Source organism: Pantherophis guttatus, chromosome 7 (assembly GCF_059756535.1).
Source record: "Pantherophis guttatus breed Tessera chromosome 7, ASM5975653v1, whole genome shotgun sequence".
In the NCBI taxonomy this organism is placed as follows: domain Eukaryota; kingdom Metazoa; phylum Chordata; class Lepidosauria; order Squamata; family Colubridae; genus Pantherophis; species Pantherophis guttatus.
Genome location: NC_142069.1, coordinates 7309744 through 7325199, shown reverse-complemented (window position 1 = coordinate 7325199; position 15456 = coordinate 7309744).

Genomic DNA, 15456 nt, shown 5'->3' with positions numbered 1-15456 from the left:
ATTGCGGCTGGGCGGGTAGGCGGGCCCACACCCGCAGGTCGCCCCTATCGATTCGCCCAAACTGATCCGAACTGAATCCTACCTCTGTTCCCACCTCCCCAAATTGGATTCCTCCATGCAGACGTTTTCACAGTACCGCTTACACTTTTAACAAGCAGACAAACCCAAAAACAAATCCTTCATACTTAAACCAGACGTTTAATACCTCGGGGAGAAGGAGAAAGAGCTCAGCTCTGAAGGAAATTACCAAGCTGAGGATTTAAAGGAATCTTTCTGAAATCTAATGATGAACATGGCATCGCAATTATGTTCACCAATATATTTCTTTCCGCAATTGTGCCGCGCAGTTAAATTAACTACATGAATCGAGCCGCACAAAAAGATGTATATTGTCTGAAGGCAGTTAAAACACTCCAATAGCTTTAAAAAAAAAAAACATTAACTTAATTATCTACATATTATACTTGGAGGGAAATCATTAGCTTCTTGTTTATGGGGAGGCAGCGGCGGCCACCCTATTCAGCTCAAGAAAAGAGCTCATAAAGAACGAGGAATGAAATGAACTTCCACAGAAGAAAAAGGAAGAATACAAAATGCCTTGAATGGGTTGGAAACGAGGAAGAGAAAGAAGGATTCACCCCAAAGTTTCCCCTTTATATTTTGGGCTATTGGTAATACAGAAACACATTCTTTTCTCATCAATTCACACAAACATAGAATAATAAGAGTTGGAAGCAGAGGTGGTTTCAGCCGGTTAGGACCAGTAGCAGAAATCGTCGGGGAGCCCGCCTATCTGCCCATCCGCCCTGGCTCTATGCTGTCCTGTTTAGGCACATTTTTGAGACCGGGCACATGCGCGGATGGGGTGCACGTGACCTAAGCACATGCATGGAAGGCCGGCCGCATGTATGGAGGTAGCACACCAGTGGTGGATTGCGCCTGGTTCGGACCAGTTCGCAAGAACCGGTAGTAAAACCAGCCGGAAGCCCTGCCCCCTGCCCCGGATGTCATCATTGGCAATCTGCGCATGTGCACGCACGATCCTTTTGCAAACCGGTAGTAAAGGTAAGTAGAACCCACCACTGTGGTACATGTTCACATTTTTAGTGCTGGGCGAACCGGTAGGTAAATTATGGGAATCCCACCTCTGGCTGGAAGGGACCTTGGAGGTCTTCTAGTCGAGTCCCCTGCTCAGGCAGGAGACCTTATACCCCTTCAGACAAATGGCTGTCCAATTCCTTCTGATAAACCTCAAGTGATGGAGCACCCACAATTTCTGCCTTCAGAAGTTGTGGGTGCTCCAGAATTCCCCTGAAATATGTTCTTGGTCAGTTGTGGTTGTTTTTAAGTGCCTGTCTAAAAATTCAACTGCTGAATGCAATAACGTTTGTTGCCAAACTGTATGTCACGCAGACAGAGTCATCGGAGAAACAGGTTTTCTGAAGGTTTGCTGCCCACCTGGAAACAGCCTTTCGTATGCGTAGAAAACCTGGTTAAATTTTGGTTGACTGTCTAGTGTGTTTCCCCAGCCATGGGATGGTAGAAGGATAAAAGGATCCCGTTAATTTAATCCTTTATTCGTGACAAACAACAGAAGGTAGAGTGATTGTGCCTTTGCCAAGACTTCAAGACACAAAAAGAGTTCAAACATCAAAAGGCAAATGAACTAACCCACATTTCCTTCTTGTGGCCCAGAAGACAAGGGAAGGGAATTTATTGAGAGGTCATCGCGAAATCTCAGAACCACCACTGTAGATTTTGTTAAATTATGCTTCTGTATTTATAGGCCAACTTAAAGAGATTCAAGCTCCCAAAGAGACTCTTTACACATTAAAAGCCCAAGATTCATTCACAGGGTAATTAGAAACTATACAACAGTGACCTAGAAAACGATGAAAAGAATTGGGAATGTTTTAACCCAGCTTTCCTTGATCTGTGACTCTCTAGGCATGGATTTCCCAGAATGCTAATCAGGGCAGACCAGGAGAGGAAGACAAAATGGCAAGATGGCAACCCCAGCCTACATTAAAAGGGGGTGGGGCTTCGATCGGAGAGCCCCAGCTGCCATCTTTCTTTCTTTTTTTTAACACTCTGATGGGAGCAGGAGAAGGGGCCCACTTTGAGTAACCATTTTCAGCAACAAGGAGTTAGATGTCTATGGAGATTCTCAGTCATCCAGGTCACAGTTGTCCCAAAGATGCTTTTTTTTTCCAAGAGGCAACTGGACTTTCTGGTTTTTCTTTGAAGACGTTTCGCTTCTCATCCAAGAAGCTTCTTCTGCTCTGGCTGGATGGTGGGGAATGGAGGGATTTATACCAGAAAGTCCAGTTGCCTCTTGCAAAAAGTACCTTTGGGACAAGGAGTTAGATATCCTCCTATATCTAACAGATAAAACAGTACCTCTTCTGAATCACCCAACTAGATAACATCTTCAGGGCTAGAAGGGAGTGTGGTTTGTGGAGAGCATGAGGAGGAGAAGGAGGAGGAGGAGGAGGAGGAGGAGGAGGAGGAGGAGGAGGAGGAGGAGGAGGAGGAGGAGGAGGAGGAGGAGGAGGAGGACAGCTATCAGGGATCCTTAATGAGTTTTAAGATTGGTTGTCTTCCAGACATTTGATCACCCAACTAGGGTCACCCAACTTGATAGTTAGAACAATTAATCAGTGGAACAACTTGCCTCCAGAAGTTGTGAATGCTCCAACACTGGAAGTTTTTAAGAGGATGTTACCATTTTGGAATGGTTCAGACAACCATTTGTCTGAAGTGGTGTAGGGTTTCCTGCCTAAGCAGGGGGTTGGACTAGAAGACCTCCAAGGCCCCTTCCAACTCTGTTATTCTATTCTATTCTAACTGGGCAACATCATCTGTGCTAGAAGGGAGTGTGGTTTGGGGAAAAGGAGGAGGAGGACTGTGGGGTTCTTGTCCCTCTCTGAGCGTCGTTGCTTGCAGCCCTTTCATTACCCAACTAGGTAACCTTGTCAGTGCTGGTGGTGTTACCTAGTTGGGTAATAAAACATCTACAAGAAACATCTACATCTATAACCAAGCTCAGGACCACCAAAGATCCCACACACTTCAACCCTGAGCTACAAATTATGTCTTCTACAGGAAGCATCCGATGATGCTATGGACCAGATTACTTCTGGTTTGAAGAAGGAGCTTCCAGAATGCCTGTGGATCACTCCCAGATATTTACTACACTGTTTTGGTCCGAAGTTCTTTAGAACATTCCATTCTCAGATTTTTCCACATATCTAACGTACTTTCGGGTGTGTTGCAAACAGCTTGAACTCTGCTCATTTCAGTTACAGGCCTTGTTACTATTTTACTTCAGTACTTAGGCCTTGATTTACCACATCAAATATACTCAGCCGCCTTCCTTGTTTGATGGCTCACCTTGTAAATCTGTCCCACGAATGCTGTTCTCCCACTGGAAAATCATGGAAGACATTTAGGGCTCCTGCTATTATTGGCTATTAAAGACCTCTGTTGCTTTGTGTATGTATGTGCTCCTCATCCATTGCACCTCTCAGACTGCCAAATCTTGATGATATTGTGGAGTGCGTTGCCATGGTAAAAATTGTTCAGCGAGAAGTAAATGCACGCAAGTACAGACGTTCCACGGTTGTAAGTATGGCGAAGAATAGTTTCATCCCAGCTACTTAGGAACAATTTCACCTGTAATTTTGACAATACAAAACACCTTTCCTTTCAACGTTCCAATTACCATTAGTGTCCTGAACTGAGAAGTAAGTACTTGGCTGGCTTTAGTTTTCTTTCAAAACACGAAGCCAAGAAATGTTTTCATTCAGGACCGTACAAAGCCTTCATTCAATAGCCAGGAATTGATTTCTCCGGTGCCTATTTACAATGCAGCAGGTGCCAAAATGCGGAGGATTCGAAAGAATTTAAGAATGGCCTTCGCGGATTGAAATAAAGGTCCTCTTTCCTTTGATAGCAGCCAAATAGAACCTCTGAAATCTCATGCACGGGGCAACCACAACAACAATCAAACAAAGCTACTGTTTGTTCTCAGCCTCTACTACTCAGAAATAGGTGTCTTTGTGGAGATCAGTTTTATTCCACTGTCATGCTTGGTAGCTGTAGAGTTGAAGAAGAGCTGGTAGATCCTAGACAGTGGTCCTCTTCCATATCATGATCCCATCAACCAGTGGACCTCTCCCACATCATGATCCAATCAACCAGTAGTCTTCTTTTATATCATAATCCCATCAACCAGTGGTCTTCCTCCATATCACGACCCCATCAACCAGTAGTCTTCTTCCACATCATGACCCCATCAACCAGTGGACCTCTCCCACATCATGATCCAATCAACCAGTAGTCTTATTTTATATCATAATCCCATCAACCAGTGGTCTTCTTCCATATTTTATTTATTTGTTCAACTTGTATGCTGCCTTTCTCCGAAGACTCAATATCACGACCCCATCAACCAGTGGTCTTCTTCCACATTACAACCCCATCAACCAGTGGTCTTCTTTTATATCACGATCCCATCAACCAGTGGTCCTCTTCAACATTATGATCCCATCAACCAGTAGTCTTCTTTTATATCATAATCCCATCAACCAGTGGTCCTCTTCAACATTATGATCCCATCAACCAGTGGTCCTCTTCAACATTATGATCCAATCAACCAGTAGTCTTCTTTTATATCATGATCCCATCAACCAGTGGTCTTCTTCCATATCATGACCCCATCAACCAGTAGTCTTCTTTTATATCATGATCCAATCAACCAGTAGTCTTCTTTTATATCATGATCCCATCAACCAATGGTCTTCTTCCACATCACAACCAGAGGTGGTATTCAGCCAGTTCAGACCGGTTCGCCCAAACCAGTAGCGGTGAACTGGTAATAACATAATGTGAATCCCATCACTGATCACAACCCCATCAACCAGTGGTCTTACATCAGATCCCATCAATCAATGGTCTTCTTCCATATCACAATCCGATCAATCAATGTTATTTGTTAGTCCCAAACAAAGCTATTTTATTGTAACAGCTGAGAATTACGTTCATTCCCAGCTGAGTCCCAATTAGTTGCAAAACAAGTCCTTCAGAAGAAGTCCTTCGGGATAATCACCAACCTTTATCTTCTTTGAAACCCTGCCAAAGGCCTTACTTGGCAAAGCCCCATGAAGTTCAGAAACAAACAAGAGATGCCGACTGGAAACAGAGTTAGCAATGTTGATTTCCTGCAAAAAGTCCCAGGTGCCTTTGTTTCTCTTTTAAGCCTTCTGAGAGGGGCCAATCATCTCCTGGCCTTACTCCCGAGTCATCCCTTTTGCTTTAGCTGCTCTTGCCTTCTGTCAGCTCTGTGCATGCGTGCACTAGGAACAGGCTCTCAGATGGCCCTGGCCCCATCCCTGCCACTGATGCAGAGCCTTCGTCCAGGCCTTTCCCAGACTCCAGGACTGGCCAATGTTCCTCCCCAGCCACCTCACTGTCCGACTCTGCTGCCAGCTCTGCAGGCTGCTGGCAGACCACAACATGTGCGCAGAGAGAGAAATATCTGCATCAACCTAGGGTCGAACTCACAGCCTCCTGATTGTGAGGTGAGAGCTCCACCTCTAGGCCACCGCACCACTCCTAAATCAGTCAGTTTCTAATGGTTGTTTTAAAAGATTTAGAGAGATTGCATAATGGACAGAACTGACTTACAATATTCATTTGAAAATATGGTCAGTTAAAACTTGGGCTCATGAACCTTCCGGCAGCTTCTGGGTACCCCTGATTTTAAGGATCTTTGAAAAGCAATGTTTAAATGGAAATCAACCATTCAATTTTATAAGTAGTTAAATAATAAAATGGAAGTCAGCATCAGCTACATTAGAATAGAATAGAATAGAATAGAATAGAATAGAATAGAATAGAGTAGAGTAGAGTAGAGTAGAGTAGAGTAGAGTAGAGTAGAGTAGAGTAGAGTAGAGTAGAGTAGAATAGAATAGAATAGAATAGAATAGAATAGAATAGAATAGAATAGAATAGAATAGAATAGAATAACAGAGTTGGAAGGGACCTTGGAGGTCTTCTAGTCCAACCCCCTGCCCAGGCAGGAAACCCTACACCACTTCAGACAAATGGTTATCCAACATCTTCTTCAAAACTTCCAGTGTTGGAGCATTCACAACTTCTGGAGGCAAGTCATTCCACTGATTAATTGTTCTCACTGTCAGGAAATTTCTTCTTAGTTCTAGGTTGCTTCTCTCCTTTATTGGTTTCCACCCATTGCTTCTTGTCCTGCCCTCAGGTGCTTTGGAGGATAGCTTCACTTCCTCTTCTTTGTGGCAGCCCCTGAGATGTTGGAACACTCCCTAACATGTCTCCCCTAGTCCTTCTTTTCATTAAACTAGACATAAATGGATTGTGGAATGAAGAACTGGAATGGATCCCGGGTTGAGGAACGTGAGATACATTTCTTCTGATTTAAAAAAATGAAAATTAATTCATCAGGAAATATTATTTTATATTTATTGAACTCTAAGATAGTTTAAGGAAGAATGGATGGCAGACTATTCTGCGTGGGCGTTGCAAGAAATTTGAAGTTTCTTTTCTGCACACGTTTTGGTCACGTCCAACTCTATTTTGATATCAAATAATTCACATGTCCCAGGACAATTTTGGAAAGAAATATTATAAGGATCTCAAGTGGGATGTTGAACTATAATCGTAAAATATGGAATTTGTCATGCTATGAAGAGCTTTGGTTATATTAAGCCTTGGGTTAAAATAGGATAATGAGGATAATTTTACACACCTCAAAAAAAAGAAAAAAAACCCTTTTTCTCCTGATTTTAAAGAACAGATTTGGTAAATGAGTCTTTATCTAACTTTGAAAAGTCTTTCTGTGTTTTCAGCAATGCGAAAATGAAGCAATGTGTTTCTATGAGTCTATCAAGAAAATGGGATATAGAGAATATGGCCTCCATACAGAATGATGGAATCATTAGCATTAGTGGAGAACACCTGAAGAAAATATAGCTAGTCAAGTACATCAGCTCCAGGTGACTGGAGTCCTGTGTGATCATCAGACGCCCCTAAGCTTCAAGTCCAAGATTCTCAAGTCAAGTCAAGTCTGGTACCTAGAGGAACACATGGCTTGGGGATTGTCTCGTTAGAACAAGGAGACACCTAGATGCTGATGGACAGAACAGATGGACAATAGAAGGCTCCTAGGAGAGGCACAGCTTTGGTTCAAGAACGGTAGTGTGCCCAATTGCTCTCTATGGATTGGAATGCTGGCCAGGAACAGCAAAGCATACGCGGGCCCTACGTGTGACGGAAAGAGCCCTGATGGTGTAGTGTTGAGAACGCAGTATCGCAGGCTAACTCTGCCCGCTGCCAGGAGTTCGATCCCGACCGGCTCAAGGTTGACTCAACCTTCCATCTTTCCGAGGTCGGTAAAATGAGGACCCAGATTGTTGGGGGTCATAGGCTGCCTCTGTAAGCCGCTTAGAGAGGACGGTAAAGCACTATAAAGCGGTATATGAGTTTGCCATTGCTCCAACGGGGCCGTGGACTCATGCGATTCAGCCATGCCATGAACGACATCCAGTATCAACTGGGAGTCACACCAAATGTAGCAAAACTGTGAGAAGGAAGACTTTGATGGTAGGGAGATGTGGTACATGGTAAAGAAAACTTGATGCTAGGGTCACTCCAGGAAGTGCTAGGACCACTCCAGGAAGTGCTAAGGCCATTCCAGGAAGTGTTAAGGCCATTCAAGGAAATGCTAGGGATACTCCAGGAAGTGCTAGGGCCATTCCAGGAAGTGTTACAGCTGCCCCAGGAAGCGCTAGAGCCATTCCAGAAAGTGCTGGAGCCACTCCATGAAGTGCTAGTCATTCCATGAAGTGCTAGGGCCATTCCAGAAAGTACTAGAGCCATTCCAGGAAGTGCTAAGACCATTCCAGGAAGTGTTACAGCCGCCCCAGGAAGTGCTAGAGCCATTCCAGGAAGTGCTAAGACCATTCCAGGAAGTGTTACAGCTGCCCCAGGAAGTGCTAAGTCCATTCCAGGAAGTGTTACAGCTGCCCCAGAAAGTGCTAGAGCCATTCCAGAAAATGCTAGGTCCACTCCAGGAAGTGCTAGGGCCATTCCAGGAAGTGCCTGGGCCATTCCAGAAAGTGCTAGCGAAGCTGATTTGACTCTTCCAAGATATCAGAGCCGCTGCAAGTGTGTCATGTTCTAAATAAGAATAGACAAGTTTCCTTTGGTTAACCAGCACAGCTTTTTAATTAAGCCCAGTTCTCTATTTTGGAAATTCACTGACTGAAGAAGACAATTAAACAATTAAAATTACCAGCGAGAACCTGCAGCGGCCCGGATTCCGCTGCCATTATTAATAGAAACTAGATGTTATCAAAATGATCTTCACAAAGGTCAATCCAGAGCCAACACCAAATTTCTCCACCTTAGCGTTATTTCTTCAGACAATCATTTGGCTGCACACACAAAGAGGTTTTGTGGAATCACGTCAGTGGCGGGTTGCCCCCGGTTCGCACCGGTTCTATAGAACCGGTAGTAAAACCGGCGGGAGGCTCCACCCACCGACCCCGACGCGGCCCTGTAGTAAAGGGCCTGTAGTAAAGTTGCGAACCCGTAGTAAAGGTAAGCAGAACCCATCCCTGAATTACGTGATTATTTACGCCTGGTGTTCACGTGTGCAAAGGTCAAAGAGGAACACGGGTAGTCCTCAACTTACAATAGTTCATTTAGTGACCAAAGTTACAACGGCACTGAAAAAAGTGACTTATGACCATTTCCCACACTTACGACCGTTACAGCATTCCCCAGGGTCACGTGATTTACTTTTCAGATGCTTGGCAGCTGAATTTATGATGGTTGAAGCGTCACGGAGTCACATGATCCCCTTTTGCGACCTTCTGACGAGCACAGCCAAAGCCAGATTCACTTAACGACCGTGTTGCTAATTTTAATAACTGCAGTGATTTGCTTACCAAGCGTGGCAGGACAAGTCGTAAAAGAGGGCAAAACTCACTTCACAAATTTCTTACCTAGCAGCGTAAATTCTGGGCTCAGTTGTGGGTGTGAGTCGAGGATTACGTGTACTGCCACGGGTAGAGTAAGAATACATAAGCTTAATATTTATTTATTATTTATTTTGGTTGCTTGGAATAAACATCTGCGGAGCAATCTTAGCCAACTTTATTGACATAAAGATGTCATTGAGCTCAGTCCTTATTAAGAGTGCATAGGGAGCAGGGGTGAAATGTAAAATGTGTTCCTAGCAGTTCTGTGGGCGTGACTTGGTGGTGGTGGTGGTAATGTGACTGGGTGGGCATGGCCAACTTTTTATTTTTTTATTTTTAAAAGCCATTTTTTCTACAACCTCTTCGGGTGGTCGTGGCCATTTTTTGTAAAAAAAACTTTTCAAAGCATTTTTTTTTAATGCTTTGAAAAGCCTCTGGCGATCAGGCAACTCAACTGGGATCATCAGAGAGGCTTTTTAATAAATGCTTTGAAAAGCCTCTGCCGATCAGGCAACTCAGCTGGGATCGTCAGAGACTTTTCAAAGCATTTTTTTTATCACCTCTTCAGCCAAGAGGTTGCAGAAAAAAATGCTTTGAAAAGCCTCTGAGGATCCCAGCTGAGCCGCGCGATCATCAGAGGCTTTTTTTTTTTTTACTTTTAAAAGCATTTTTTCATCGGAAGAGGTTGTAGAAAAAATGCTTTTACATTTTTTTTTTAAAAAGCCTCTGATGATCATGCGACTCAGCTGAGCATGGGGGGGGGCGGGCGCAGGGATTTTTGCTACCGGTTCTCCGAACCATCCGCCACCATCGCTACCAGATCGGGCGATCCAATCTGAACCGGGAGCATTTCACCCCTGATAGGGAAGCTGTTGTGGCCTGTCGGCCGCCGGTCCCTCCAGTAACCAAATCAGAGGAGGAGGAGGAGGCGTGGGAGTCAGGATCAGCGTCAACCTGTGAGCTCCGAGGGGGAAGAGGGAATGGAGCTGTCAGAGAGCGAGACAGAGGTGGAGCCTGGGCCATCCATCAGCCCTCAGATGGAGAGTCAACAGCCCCCAGGTCCGGAGGTGGCTGATGAGGAAGAGGAGGAACAGCTGCAGTGGTGGGTTCCTCCCGGTTCGGCCGAGTTGGTAGTGGTGATGATATGACGTCACCGAACCGGTTCTTCCCCCCCCGCTCTCCCACCCTCCCACCCACCCCCACGTTATTCTTACCTTTTATTTGGTCCCACCCCGAATCTATTGCTGCCTCCTGAGTCCCAGCTGATGACTAGAGGGAAAAAAACTGTTTAAACTCTTGCCGCGGGGCTTCAAAGGGCCGTCCTACAGCTGATCAGTGTTAAAAGCAAACAAATGAGTCGGGACGTAAGTGCGAGGACGTTCCAGAAATGACTCTGACCAGCTAGCCACGCCCACCAAGTCACATGACCTCCAAGCCCCACCCACAAAATAAGCCACGCCCACAGAACCGGTAGTAAAAAAATTTAGAACCCACCCCTGAACAGCTGGGTCCAGTGCCTGACGCGTGGATGCACAGAAGGCAGAGGAGAGGAGAGCAGTGGAAATCTATGGACCGGTCCTTTGGGACGGAAGAGCCACCGCTGCTAGCGAAGCCCCACCCTAGCTTTGGGGACCAAGGGCAGGGGACGGAGATGAAAAGATGTGGCCGACAACTATTCATCTCCCTGCCGGACAGACTTGTGACCCTGCGGTGAGAGAGAAACTTTTTTGCCGGAGCTGCTGGCGCTCCTAATAAAGGAATCATTGATTTAAATACAGAGGATTTGTCTTATTTGGGGAGCTGGATCAGAACAGAGGCAGTCACATTCTCCCAGAAAAAAACAACAACAACAATAGACCATTGTTCCCGTGGATTTATTAAGTGATCCTTGTTGATAAATCTTGCTTGGGATTAATCCTTCGATTAATGCCAAGGGAATGGCATTGTTCAGCGGCAAAACAAGAGCCTCTCCTGCGGAATTATGCCTTTCCAGCTTGATCAAATTTTCAAATGAAGCAGGTCGATGCGTTCAGAAGGATATGATTCTTTCTATTTAAAGTAATAACTGAACCTTATGAAGTGCTCTGTGACACACCAAGAGTGTGTGTGGTGGTGGTGGAGGCGGGGGGGGGGAGAGACAGAGAATTGCTGCACAGAGTTTACTAAACCTGTTGCAACAGCTCCCTCTACGGACCCTGAAATACAGTCCAGGAGGTATTTGTTGCTGCGGCCAACAGCATCTATTGCTGAGTGTTTTTCAGGTGTGGGGATTCTCCTTCTCAGCACTCCCCTTTTGGGTGAGACATCTGGGGTCCGAAGTCAGGAGAACATCTGGAGCAGGTCCAGATTGGGAACGGCCGAGTCATGCTTGAGAAAAACCAAAACAGTGACAATGGGATACCTTCCTTCCTTTCCAATTATTCATACATTTATTTGAGAGAGAGTTTGGTCCAGGGGTTAAGGCACCAGGCTGGAAACTAGGAGACAGTGAGTTCTAGTTCTGTCTTACACATGAAAAAGGGCTGGGTGACTTTAGGTCAATTACCAAGAAATAGTGAGTTCTAGTCCCGCCTTAGGCAGGAAAGCAGGCTGGGTGACTTTGGGCCAATTACTAGGAGACAGTGAGTTCTAGTCCCGCCTTAGGCAGGAAAGCTGGCTGGGTGACTTTGGACCAATCACTAGGAGACAGTGAGTTCTAGTCCTGCCTTAGGCAGGAAAGCCAGCTGGTTGACTTTGGGCCAATTACTAGGAGACAGTGAGTTCTAGTCCTGCCTTAGACAGGAAAGTTACTTGAGTGACTTTAGATCAATTACCAGGAGTCCATGAGTTCTAGTCCCGCCTTAGGCAGGAAAGTGGGATGGGTGACTTTGGGCCAGTCCCTCTTTTTACCTCCTTGAGTCGTGTATAAAAACATTATAAAAGTCATCTATAAATGAAATAATTGGATTTATGGAGTTGTCCATCTCACTTTGATTGCAAGATTTTCTGCACAAGTGCAAATGAATTGTTACTTCCAACAAAACGATCCGTGGATTCTACCTCACCATGCAAACCGATGCAAATTAATTAGGTGCTTCATCACCCAAGGAACAAGCAATCTTTGGCTTCCTTGGGGGTGAAAAAGATGGCTTATTTTTGTCCCCCTTTCCTTTCAATCGTTTACTTATTTTTGCACACCCAAAGCCACATTGACTCTAAGCCTCTTTTGCTTCCTCCTGGATGCTAATTCTCCTTCTCCTTCTCCTTCTCCATCTCCTCCTTTTCCCGTTCTTCTTCTTCTTCTTCCTCTTCCTCCTCCTCCTCCTCTTCTTCTTCTTCTTCTTCTTCTTCTTCTTCTTCTTCTTCTTCTTCTTCTTCTTCTTCTTCTTCTTCTTCTTCTTCTTCTTCCTCTTCTTCTTCTCCTCCTCCTCTTCCTCCTTTCCTCCTCCTTTCTCCTCCTCCCTCCCTCCCTCCCTCGCTATTCTTTCTTATTCTTCTCCCTCCTCCTCCTTTCTCATTATTCTTCTCCTCCCTCCTCCTTCCCCCTCCTTTCTTCCTTTCTCCTCCTCCTCCCTCCCTCTCTTCTTCTTCTTCTTCTTCTTCTTCTTCTTCTTCTTCTTCTTCTTCTTCTTCTTCTTCTTCTTCTTCTTCTTCTTCTTCTTCTTCTTCTTCTTCTCCTCCTCCTCCTCCTCCTCCTCCTCCTCCTCCTCCTCTTCCTCCTCTTCCAGTTCTTCTTCTTCTTCCTCTCTTCCTCCTCCTCTTCGTTATTCTTCTCCTCCTCCTCCTTCTTCCTCTTCTCCTCCTCCTCCTCTTCCTCTTCTCTTCCTCCTCCTCTTCCTCTTTCAGTTCTCCTCCTCTCCTCCTCCTCCTCCTCTTTCTTTCAACCTGCCACCCAGGTCCCCCTCTTCTCATTTGCTAAATTAAAAAGCTTTCAGCCTCGACTCGCTCCGCCGTGCAAACTCCGCAGACCGCGCGGCATGAAACTCCGCAATCCAAGCTCGGGCAGCCAATCCTGGCCTGAGCTGTAAGCAGTCGCCTAGGCAACCGCAACTCCGCAGCCCCCCCCACCCCCCACCCCCACCCCCACCCCCTCCAAGAGGCTAATGAAACAGAGGAGGAATTTAATGCGGAGCTTAAGATGCGGAGGTTTTTTGGTTTTTTTTTTTTTTTTTTTTTTTGCTCCTGCGCTTTTTCTGCTTAAATAAAATGAAATAAAATTGAAAATAGCAATCCAGGGAGAAGCGCTTGCACACCGCGCCTAGGAAATCCTATGGGCCAAACGGCAGCTCTCGGGCTCCCTCTAGTGGCCGGTCAGCAAAGCGTCCGAAAGAGACGCGCTTCGAAAAGTCAAGCTGCGTTTTAAATCCCAGGTTTCGATCACGTTAAGCTAATATTTGCAAGCTCAGCCTTCGGAAAAAAACGGGATTTCTGTTAGGAAAGATCCCGTTCCGCCTTGCCTTGACTCGTCCGCTTTTTCTTGCCCCTCGGGATTGCCCAGGCGATCCTTCGAAGGAACCGAGGCTTTTTTTTTTAAAATTTGATTTTTTTTTTTTAATTTGATTTATATGCCGCCCTTCTCAGGAGACTCAGGGCGGCTTACAATGCGTTAAGCAATAGCCTTCATTCTTTTGTATGTTTTATACAAAGTCAGCTTATTGCCCCCACAAACTGGGTCCTCATTTCATCTACCTTGGAAAGGATGGAAGGCTGAGTCAACCTTGAGCCTTGGAGAGATTCGAACCAGCAGAAATTGCAGGCAGCTGTGTTAATAACAGGGTGCACTAAACCACTGTACTATATGCCACCCTTCTCTGGAGACTCAGGGCGGCTTACAGTGCGTTAAGCAATAGCCTTCATACTTTTGTATATTTTATACAAAGTCAGCTTATTGCCCCCATAATCTGGGTCCTCATTTTACCTACCTTAGAAAGGATGGAAGGCTGAGTCAACCTTGAGTCTGGTGAGAGTCGAACTTACTTTAATTGCAGACAGCTGGTGTTAAATTACAGTGCTTAGTCTGCAGAGCTATCCAGGCTCCTTTTTAATTTTATGTTTGCAGGCGTTCAAAACATCCCCGGGATGTTAGAAATTGGTCAAAAGATTTTTTTAAAAATCTTCCATCTTCCTTACAGGAGGATGCTGAGTGATGTCCTTAAATCTAAAGTCAGCATACGGAGTTTAAAATTTAAAAAGGCAAGGAGGAATTTAAAAAAAATCAGTGTGAAAGTTAAGTTCATGAAAAGGTAAAGGGAGGACTTTCCAGGCACATTTTACTTTACTTTTATTATATTATTACTTTTTGATTTTTGTTTTATTGTTTTATGTTTGAACGTATCAGAAGTGCAGTTCTCCCTATGATACCTTGGAAGTAGAATGGAATGGAATATAGAATATAGAATATAGAATATAGAATATAGAATATAGAGTACAGAGTACAGAATGGAATGGAATGGAATGGAATGGAATGGAATAGAATAGAATAGAATAGAATAGAATAGAATAGAATAGAATAGAATAGAATAGAATAGAATAGAACGGGGAATGGGGATAGGTTAGGATAGGATGGAATGGAATGGAATGGAATAGAATAGAATAGAATAGAATAGAATAGAATAGAATAGAATAGAATAGAATAGAATAGAATAGAATAGAATAGAATGGGGAATGGGGATAGGTTAGGATAGGATGGAATGGAATGGAATGGAATGGAATAGAATAGAATAGAATAGAACAGAACAGAACAGAACAGAACAGAACAGAACAGAACAGAACAGAACAGAACAGAACAGAATAGAATAGAATAGAATAGAATAGAATAGAATAGAATAGAACGGGGAATGGGGAATGGGGAATGGGGATAGGTTAGGATAGGATAGGATAGGATGGGATGGGATGGGATGGAATTGAATAGAATAGAATAGAATAGAATAGAATAGAATAGAATAGAATAGAATAGAATAGAATAGAATAGAATAGAACGGGGAATGGGGAATGGGGAATGGGGATAGGTTAGGATAGGATAGGATAGGATGGAATGGAATGGAATGGAATGGAATGGAATGGAATGGAATGGAATGGAATGGAATAGAATAGAATAGAATAGAATAGAATAGAATAGAATAGAATAGAATAGGGAATGGGGAATGGGGAATGGGGAATGGGGAATGGGGATAGGTTAGGATAGGATAGGATAGGATAGGATAGGATAGGATAGGATAGGATGGAATGGAATGGAATGGAATGAATTGGAATAGAATAGAATAGAATAGAATGAGTTGGAAGGGAGTTTGGAGGTCTTCTAGTCCAGCCCCTTGCTCAAGCAGGAGAACCTATACGATTTCAGACACGTGGTTGTCCAGTCTCTTCTTAAAATCTTCCAGTTTTGGAGCACCCAGAAATTCTGGTGGCAAGTTGTTCCACTGATTATCTCAAAGGTGCTTTTTTTTCTTTAGAGGCA